Source organism: Bombyx mori, chromosome 7 (genome assembly GCF_030269925.1).
Source record: "Bombyx mori chromosome 7, ASM3026992v2".
Classification (NCBI taxonomy): Eukaryota; Metazoa; Arthropoda; class Insecta; order Lepidoptera; family Bombycidae; genus Bombyx; species Bombyx mori.
Window position 1 is genome coordinate 243,032 of NC_085113.1, and position 10,573 is coordinate 253,604.

Consider the following 10,573-nt stretch of genomic DNA (forward strand, 5'->3'; position numbering starts at 1 on the left):
CTATCATTTTCTAATAGTGCTACCCCTTGGATTAAATTTATGGTAGCACCTGAGCTGGTGGAAGGAGTTGGCTCCTCATCGTCGACATAACGAAGAGTCGCTGTCGTCACTGGCGTAAATAATAAAACGCTCAGTGACTGAATCGACTATAATTATGGTCATTGGTATTTGGTCCTGCCATTGCAAGCAAATTTAAAACAATAACACTCGTAACAAAAACTAAATTTAAAACAGTAATAACAACTCGTAACAAAAACTCAATATAAACAAAGGGTTCCTACAACTTTAGTAGGCGCATGTGTAATCATGAGCGAACGGAACGTGGACGCGGTGCGGGAGGGTAGGGTCGACTGACTTACCAATCGCGCGCTCGGAACGGTGCTACGTCTTTCCCCGCGTCCCGCTTGACAACCAAAGAGACCTAAAAAACGACTTCTGCGCATCTAGCGACTCTTGCCAAGTTACGTGCCGGGGACTATACCTCATTATAACCAAGAAAAAAAATAAAAAATAAAAAATGTTTGGGGTGGACAGCCTGAACATACTATTGATACACAAATAAAACCAAAGAAACATGGCTGAAAAATGTATAGTGAGTAAGACAGGAGACCGGCTTCGTCCTCATCCCTACTACGTGATGTTTGCTGGATGAGAGGCGACACCTGACGGGGATAACTGATCGATTGAATTTAAAAAAAAATCATAATTAAAGGAACTTGAAATTATAAACTCTGAATAAGAATTTATCGTACTACAATTATAATATTTGATTGCCATCTTGCAACCTTATTGCGGATCTGTGCATAGAATAAAAAAAAATTAAAATCGGGATGGAAAAATAGGAGTTGATCGTATAAGAGTGAAAATTGAGAGTAATATATATTTTTCTTATTTTAAGTCATGACAAAATAAAAAATAAAATCTTGCCAAAAAATTTTAAATTTATAATTAACAAATAAAAAATAGGGGTTGATCGTAGAGGGGTGAAAATTTCAGAGTAATATGATTTTTTTTATTCTAAGTCATGACAAAATAAAAACAAAATTCTTGCAAAAAAATTTAGTTTTTAATTAGCAAATAAAAAATAAGGGTTGATTGTAGAAGGGTGAAAATTGAGGATTGTATGTATTTTTGTATGTTGTATTATAAAAAAATAGAAATTAAAAATTTTGTCTAAAAAATAAAATAAAAAATTTAGGGGTGGACTACCCCTAACATTTAGGGGGATGAAAAATATATGTTGGCCGATTCTCATAGATACCGGATAAGCACAAAAAATTTCATCAAAATCGGTCAAGCCGTTTCGGAGGAGTATGGCAACGAAAACTGTGACACGAGAATTTTATATATTAGATACTACTCGTATATTTTTGCATTAGACATCTATGACTTTTGCCCCCGCAACGTACAGTGAGTCGTACTCAATTATCGTAATGTTTTAAATTTGGTAATTAGAATTTTAGATATTTTGGCGAACTGAACAAATAGCTGCTACGAACGTACATTAACTTAATTAAAAACATTGAATAGGGCGTTTGTTTATAACTTTATTGACGTACCTATTCTCATTGTCGTAGAAAGTAAATTTGATATCAACTTCATTCAACTATGAATACCAAAAATTTATCTGATTTTTATTTATTTCATTTGAGGGTTAGACGAGCTCAGGGCTTTTTTGATGTTAAGTGGTTATCAGAGCGCGCAGACGCTATAACTTCATAGCCGTAGACTACATTGTAGCATGATACTCCCATTGGATTATCAACCCGGCGTCCCGTCCCATCCTTCAAAGCGAAATGAATATTTATAGCGGAATCTAAAAAATGTCGAACTTTGGGAATTTGACAATATTCAGATATTGATGATATGGCTACATACTGGTTGCATTTAATAAAGATTTGGATAATAAAGATTTAATAAAGATCGGTTTGAAGGGTGGGGCAGCCGTTGTAACTATACTGAGATCTTAGAACTTATATCTCAAGGTGGGTGGCGCATTTACGTTGTAGATGTCTATGGGCTCTAGTAAGCACTTAACAACAGGTGGGCTGTGAGCTCGTCCATCTATCTAAGCAATAAAAAAAAACATTCCAATCCACAGATAGTAATAAAATTGGTAGTTCGAAATCAGTAGTGACGTGAAATTCAAATCGATTCGAAAATAGGACGCATGTTATATTGAAATTAGAAAAAGTGGTGAACTATATTCGACATATCTTGAATATAAATAGTTGATGGCAGCTGTTTTGTGACTGATTCCGAAGGTAACTATAATATTTAAAGGTACCTATGTTATCTATGAAGAGGAGCGCGGTGGGAGTCTATAGATAACATAGTTTTCTTTTTCCATCAACATTATCACATATTTGTAAACTTTTTTAACACTTGCTATTTATTTTTAGATCTTAATAATTATATTATGTGCTTTCAGTAAATAGTATTAGTGTGAATATTTAGTTTATAATGTTCTCCAATTAACAAACAGTGTATGAACTTTTAATTTTTTTTTATAATTTTATTTTATTATATAATTATTATTATTTTATTATATAATTTTATTTTTTATTTTATGACTTTTTATAATTTATTTTACATCCCAAATTAAATAGCAGTTAGTGTTAACAATGATTTTACCAATAAAACACAGCTTTAAGCTCAAACATCTAAATAAATGTTTTAAAAATTAAAGCTTTCAGATTTTAAAAATCGACCAAAAGTACTTACAAAATTAAAAGATCACAAAATTATAAAGTAAAAAAATAATCTGAATCACTTGTTTTATTTATTATGAATCCCGGCACTGAACTCCGCGCCTAGCGTTCGCGTGCGGCGGCTACCGACCGAGAACTGGCGGAGCTCACGGGGAAAACTTTACTATTATTTTCATAGTCCACGGAAGCGACTGTGATCTTAAATTTTCATAGAAAAGTTTGATTGTCATTGTCTTACATGAATTCTGCTGAAAGATCGTGCATCTCTTCTAAATCAATTTTGTATGATGAAAATTGATTTGGTCATTGAAATTATGGAATAAGATCTAACTTTTTCATACCAATATGTCCATCCAACCAACATTCGTTCATTAGTATGATCCACCTCCTGGTCTATTGTTGTCGAAAGCTGTTGGACGAGCACGAGAGCCGTGCCCTAAGCACTTCATTTCGGATCCTCGGTACTTTTAGATACCTCAAGCACCGATCACCATCATCGCCGTACCCGTCGCTTGCGACGAAGGGCTCGACGAGTAAATTAAGCCGTAGAGACAACTCACTGAGTTTCTCGCCGGATCTTCTCAGTGGGTCGCGTTTCCGATCTGGTGATAGATTCTGCGAAGCACTGCTCTTACTAGGGCCAGTGCTAGCAACAACCCCCTGAGCTCACCTACAAGTCAAGGAGAAGCTGAAATAGCCTCTCAAGGCTATCAGCACCGGAAGAAAAAAAAACGAGAGCCATTATTAAAATGGAGTTCATGTCTCGGATTAGGGTGCCATATACTTTGTGATTTCTGCTGACTTTAGGAATATCAGCGTACATTTGTAATTTGGCATACACTCAATTTCATGAAAAATTGCGTGCCTTTTTATGGTGTGATTGAAATTGCCTTAAGATGTTTTGAGCAATTATAATCCCCCGCGATCGAAATACTTAGGACGATGCTATCAATCTATGCACGGTAAACAGAAGGATAAATGTTTTCAGTAGCCTCTTAAAAAAATCTCTTATTTTATATTATTCGGTATGCGCATTTGTCACTCAACTCTTAAAGTTTTTCGGAGTGCATGTGCTTAGGAGAAGTTTTCTAACGCAGAATACATACGACTACATTTCGCTCAGCCTTTCGCAATGTCACCGCTGCGTAACTCTATCTTGAGGAGCAAAGGTCGTTGTCTGTGAAGTTGTAATGAAATGTCGCATACAGATAACAAGTGCAGAGCACAACACAAACGCCCTATCAACAACACTAATTTGGGTGTTTTATCTGGAGCACCGCGGGACGGTTTCTAATTATCAAATTGCTGTTCCAATATAACTATGTGGTCCAACGATAAGATATTACAGTTGTTGTGCTTTGGTCGTAGTCCCCTATTTCAGAACCAGACGGTCTGATGTACATTTTAAGCATCATCAGGAAAAAGGTAAGCTTAAAAGAATCCGGGGAAGGTGTAGCGCGACGCCATCAATACGGGCTTCTGGCCCGACGCCCGAGGGAACCGGCGGTCGTGTCGCTGGCGACCGCGGGTCCGGCGTCTGGGGGACGGCGGGATGGATGTAATATGCTCTGCGTAAGCCGGGCTCGGGCCGGTCCAGGGTAGGGCGCCAGCTAAGAGCGACAGGAGTTTTTAGTGAGGTTCGACTCCCACATACCCCGACCGCCGTGCAGGTGGGGATCCGGAGTATTTTCTCCTGTGGAAAAAAAAAGGTTAAAAGAAGACGCTTGATCCTGAAGAAAGGTGTTTGGATTATAGGAAGATTTGCTTTAACTATTTTCGAAGCGAGGATGTGTGTAATTTGTCTGTGAGTGAACGAGGTTGTGGCCCCCCTGATATAAATTGGTTACCGGAGCTCTTACAACACAAACACATGCTCATACACATACACAATGCGAAAATACCACCTTTGTACGACTACATTTACTAGGAAGCTTTAAAATAAGATAAAATACAATATCCAAAAATATTGACTTTAATCAGGGTGGCTAGGACACCACACACCAGCGTTCCAGGAATGATCGCCCGCTGTACCCGGCTCCTTGCTGTAACGCTATAGTTCGCTTGATAGCGTGTTGATAGAAGCTTTTCGCTATCAAACCGCGCACCGCCTCACCGCCGTGGGTGCCTTAAAACAGCAGGTCTACGACTTAATATTTTATTTTTATTTTTGTTATCATCAACGGTAAGCGCCATGGTTATCAGTGCGCATTATTATCAGTCGGAAATTACTAGCTCGTAATCTTGTGTCTAAAGGCATACGCTTCAACTGTCAAGTAGGCAGTGGCCGGACTATTCTCGTGCGCCGTTAGAGTTTATTGGCGACCAATACCACTTGCCAATAGATCTGCAGCAATCTGTCCGTTTTTATCCACGGCTTAAAAACACAATATAACCGAATGACATGACGGCGGTGTGACATGCTACAAATTCTATGGAAGTTCTTCTCTTGCCGGTGGACATTTCTTACGTTATAGAGTTTTAGAGCCTACGACTCTTCGCATAACCAGGCTTGCGAACAACTCGAAGTGTCATATCAGCTTCGATTGATCTCTCCTTCATTGCTGAAACCCGACTGGTTACAATATTGTACGCAATGTATTTATTGCATTCTTAGTGATGTGACTGTACAGACCTTAATAAAATTGTTTTTATTAATAATTCTAAACTTTATAATTAGAATGCAAACTGTTCAATATTAGTTAATATGAGTTATAATAATAATTGTCTGTATTCGTAACGTAATTATTATAAATTAATTGACCGCGTGCCAGCTCCGACTGGGTGATAGTGTAAAAATGAATAAGAATTTTATAGAATTACATCACGGCATATAGTAGTATTTATGAAATTAATCACAACCGCCTTTTGTTCGTATTGAGTCACCGAGACAACGAGCTGCCGATTTATTTAAGACATTCTTTAACATAAAGACAATAGGTCGGCCTTATGCGGCGGAGTACGTCCATTGCCGGCCCCCTTAATGGTCTATGGTCAGGATGCCCATGTAGAGATATCTATGGTGTTCAATATGTTATTGCGGTTTGTTTTGCCACATATAATTGACGGGATTATATCGGGGCATAATTGATAGAAAATTAGTTTAAGAGATGGTGAACATTATAATATTCTGATTGAGTTGACATTGAGGAGTTAAACGCTGTACAGGAAGTAGTTGTAAAAGGAACAACAGCTGCCCTGATCGTCAGCTTTGGGCTCATTCAAACGATAACTTTCTACATCGTCGGCAACAATAGGCAGGACTTTGCAGACAATACCGCTCATCTATATATTAATAGGTACGTGAAGGAAAAACTTTGTATTTCTTTTTACGAAAATTACGCGGACGGAGGAATATGAAATTTCCCAGACTTATAGACAATATAGAGAAGGAGTGCAGAATGCTAATATTTTTTTAAATTATGCCTAAAAAGTACATTAAATCAATAAAAAAATATTATACACACTACGTACCATGTATTTGACGCACACACGCATGTATACTATTTATTTTTTGTCAAGCTTTTGTTCTTAACGTCTGTGATCAAATTGAGAATAGATTAAATATTGTTTTTCTATAGTGTAGTCTTGGCGAAATTTGTGATTATAGAAGTATACTTAATAGTCTTTGAAAAAATTATCATAATAGTGTACAAACTTATAATTTCAATTAATTATTATAGTTGAATTTCGACTACTGAGGGACCATTAGTTTCGATAAATTCATGAAGACAAAGAGTTTATTTACACAAATACTCACCGTGGACCTTTATGTTATTTATGACGACGCTTGCAGCTAGCTGAAAGTAAGTATTGTACTTTTTGACGAAGCATGTTGCGGATAATAACATGTACTTTTAGGTTAGGAGTATTGTGTTCTTTTTTTATAATAAATACTCATAGGTACTGTACGGTCGAATGGCGATGACTGTCGGTTGTGAGCCCGCGACCTGATCGCACACGTTTTGCGGTTTCTCATTCATGCCGTTTCAATGACTTACGCAAATTGATGCATGTAATGTTTTCCTTAATTGTAATCAATTACGGGTGACTTAGCTGAATTCATAAATCCACATACATCTATTTCTTTTTTTTTTGCAAATGAAAACTACCATTGCCTTCTCTGTCGATAGATAGGAAATATTGTTCAATGTTGACATCGCGAATTCCATTGTTGCCCATCTCGTCTCCCAGGCTTCCATAAGTTGGGGTCTTAGCGAAATTGTAGGCATTTTATGTTTTTACTAGCGTTTCTTTGTCCACGTGGAATAGTTACTTTGGCATAACACTTTTTACCCCCGACTTCATTTATGTAGAAAATGAAAATTATTTTTAAATAATAGAATGTTCTATTTAAGGAACCAAAGTCACGCTTTTTAGCCGACTTCAAAAGAGGAGGTTATCAATTCGACTACCATTTTTTTATCTATGTATGTTCACCGATTTCCTGAGAATGCTTGAACCGACCCTGATAATTCTTTTTTCATATACACACACATTACACGTACATTATCTACCGGTTTTAATTTCAATCAGTTACATGGCGTAACATTAACAAGGTTAAAGTTGTGAAAAAATACATATTTATTATTTGGAGGAATAACTGGTAATTCGTATAAGCTTATTACATTTATTTTTCCACTAGTAGGAAAGATGGTTGTGAATCCGCACGAATTTGGTACTATCAGGTTAAGCCTTGGGACCTTAAAACCTTGTCGGCTTCGAAAGGAAACAAACACTCCTTCGGCTATGTAGGGTAGCAAGCCCTTTCTGCGCCAAGAGAAATAGGTATCTAACACAAAGAGGCAGCCAATAAAGCCTCCGTATTGAAATGTCTCAAGTATAGCCGTAATTGAACGTGACAATCTGCCAGGTTCGATAGCGTCTGCTGCATAGTGATGAGAAATTAGCATGAGGTACATGGTAATGGCGTCGCGCCGTGCGTGCCAACATGGCGGCGCCAATGATATGCTGCAGATTGGTAAAATTTTTGGACATTTGGAAATTAATATGCGATTCTTATGCGTTCGGCAACGCTCTGCAACAACACGCAAAATACAAACTAACATCACATAACTATTCACGTTGACTAATTTCCTTCATAAAGAAAAAGTCATCATGTTCAAGAGTTTCTTTCTGTAACGTGGATAGGCTAATATTTATATGAGTTATGGACTCCCTACACCAGTGGCCGGGGCGTTAATGATAAGAATCTTTGTGGGGGTGAGAAATAATAATGCTAATTTTAAATGCGCAGCGAAGCGGACGGGTACAGCTAGTTAAGTTTCAGTAACCCCGGGGATCATCATCCGGATGGCATTATAGTCCTAGACTGGTCAAAAAACAATTGATACATAGAAATTAATCAAATCTCAACGCGACTTCAGACTATAGAGTGAGTGGAAATTTTAAAATGTTCTGGAAAAACTGCCGATCCCGTGGGTGCAGTTTGTCGGAGCAAAACTACGAGTCGCAGTGGTAAAAAAACAGAAAAGGAAGAGAGGGGAGAGGTTCGTTTGCTTCGTGTGTCGTACCGGTAGTCATCGGTCTACCCCTGACTGTGACTAGCAGCGCGCCCAAATATTTACTGTATTTTATTTATCTTATAAAAACAAAATCCGCAGTAAAAACCCGTCAAATAATAGTATCTGTTTCTAGTAGTGCGTAACCCTCAGACACAGCCCACTGAGTTTCTCGCCGGATCTTCTCAGTGGGTCGCGTTTCCGATCCGGTGGTAGATTCTGCGAAGCACTGCTCTTGCTAGGGTTCGTGTTAGCAACTCCGCGTTAGGTACGTGGCAAAAATGTTTGGTTAATTAGTGCCTTAACCAAATTGTGTGTTCCATCCTTGTCAAGAGGAATGCTAGCCGTCTCTCCTTTCAATAGACCCAAAATCACATAAAAGTGTTAAGCTATTGCATAGCTTTTATCGCGGGTTTTGAGCGCGGTAACCAAATCACGAAATTACGTAACGAAAATAAAACCTAACACCCCACTCCGCCTACCATGTAGCTCGCGTTAAACGCATTCACACGTTACGCTTGTGTGTGTAGTGCTTGTGAATAAGTGCCCAGCGTGACGTCGCACTGCATGCACATCATGAAAAGTCTGCCCATCTCTCTCTCGCGCGGTCTAGCTTATGAAGGGGACAGTTAATGTTTTGCTTTTGTTGATGTTTATAAATATAGTGTGTTATTATTTTATTATTGTTTTAATATTAAATTATTACTGTCTAAGTATAATTGCAAAGTTGATAAAAAATGATATGCAATAGCTTTACCGCGGCAGTCCCCGAGTACCACACGTATTTTTTTTAATTTTTGTTTGTATTCAATCCAACTCACCAAAGATAACGTAGATGATAGCATAGGCGAAGTCAGTCGCGGACTGCGCTTCCCTGTAGCGCAGGCACTTCCCGCGCCGGGGGTCGTAGTACAGCCCCAGACCGAACACGGGCGCGCACGTCAGCAGCGCCGCCCAGAGCCAGGACAGCAGCAGCGCCATCCGGATCACGTAGTACGTTACTTGCTGGAACAATACACACGTTGAAGTCGTCGTGGCCTACAGGATAAGACGTCCGGTGCATTCGTATCGAGCGATGCAACGGTGTTCGAATACCGCAGGCGGGTACCAATTTTTCTAATGAAATACGTACTTAACAAATGTTCACGATTGACTTCCACGGTGAAGGAATAACATCGTGTAATAAAAATGAAACCCGCGAATTATAATTTGCGTAATTACTGGAGGTAGGACCTCTTGTGAGTCCGCACGAGTAGGTACCGCCACCCCGCCTATTTCTGCCGTGAAGCAGTAATGCGTTTCGGCTCGAAGCGTGGGGCAGTCGTTGTAACTATACTGAGACCTTAGAACTTATATCTTAAGGTCAGTGGCGCATTCACGTTGTAGATGTCTATGGGCTCCAGTAACCACTTAACACCAGATGGGCTGTGAGCACGTCCACCCATCTAAGTAATAAATAAAAAAAACACCTACATACTAGTGGCACTTTTTTTATTTTTTTATTGCCCTTGTAGGCAGACGAGCATACGGCCCACTTGAAACAACATCGCAGCGACCTGAGTACTGGTGACGATACATTGCCTCCTCGCCGAACCCGTCGCCTACGACGAAGGGCTTGGCGGGTAAATTAACCCATAGAAGCCGGCGCGTGTTTTTATAAACCATTAGTTCATGACTAATAAAGATGGGACGACAAACAACAGGTGCAAGCATTCATCGAAAACAACACGCGCAAGATAAGAATCGTAAACAACATCGTCCCACCACGATACCTTGCTATAAAAACGCTCCGTTGTTGTCTCTCGAGACCGGTCATCGTCCTCGTCGAACCCGTCGCTTGCGACGAAGGGCTCGACGAGCGAGCTAACCCATAGACACAGCCCACTGAGTTTCTCGCCGGATCTTCTCAGTGGGCCGCGTTTCCGATCCGGTGGTAGATTCTGCGAAGCACTGCTCTTGCTAGGGTCAGTGTTAGCAACTCTCCGGTTGAGCCCCGCGAGCTCACCTACTAACGTTAGGGTGAAGCTGAAATAGCCTCTCAAGGCTATCAGCATAGGTAGGGTAAAAAAAAAACTCTCGAGCTCAGAAGCGAGCGAGTCGCCGTATCAGACGGAACGCTCCTGCGTAATATACGCTCTGAGTTAACATTTCTGGTTTTATTGACTTACGAAGACCACCCGCTTACCATGTCGCTACCCGAAAGTGGAAATACTCCAACATAGATAGATAGAAGTTGAAGTGAAAGTATCTCTGTCTGCCCGTTTTGTGTTCACGCCCAAAGCATTGATTTTAAATTCGGTATGGAAATAGCTTGGACCCGGAATATTAATATAGAGTACCATT

At 39.5% G+C, this 10,573-nt stretch overlaps 1 protein-coding gene and 1 non-coding gene across 5 annotated transcripts in view; both read right to left on the reverse strand.

Moving 5' to 3' along the window:
* The window catches only part of LOC101737493 (prostaglandin E2 receptor EP2 subtype), a 63,871-nt gene extending 54,683 nt beyond the window's left edge, over positions 1-9,188 (reverse strand). The window contains exon 1 of one of the 4 annotated variants that reach the window (XM_038012023.2): positions 9,052-9,188. The gene's annotated coding sequence lies outside the window, so the exon portion shown is untranslated. Of the gene's footprint in view, positions 1-2,724; positions 4,323-4,365; positions 4,399-9,051 lie in introns of those variants that run through there. The other 3 variants (XM_062669294.1, XM_062669293.1, XM_062669295.1) reach the window with 3 other exon arrangements.
* On the reverse strand, positions 8,508-8,597 carry LOC119630944 (U6atac minor spliceosomal RNA). The gene has a single exon (XR_005246503.1). It is a non-coding gene; the product is annotated as a U6atac minor spliceosomal RNA (small nuclear RNA).
* Positions 9,189-10,573: the final 1,385 nt, after the last annotated feature.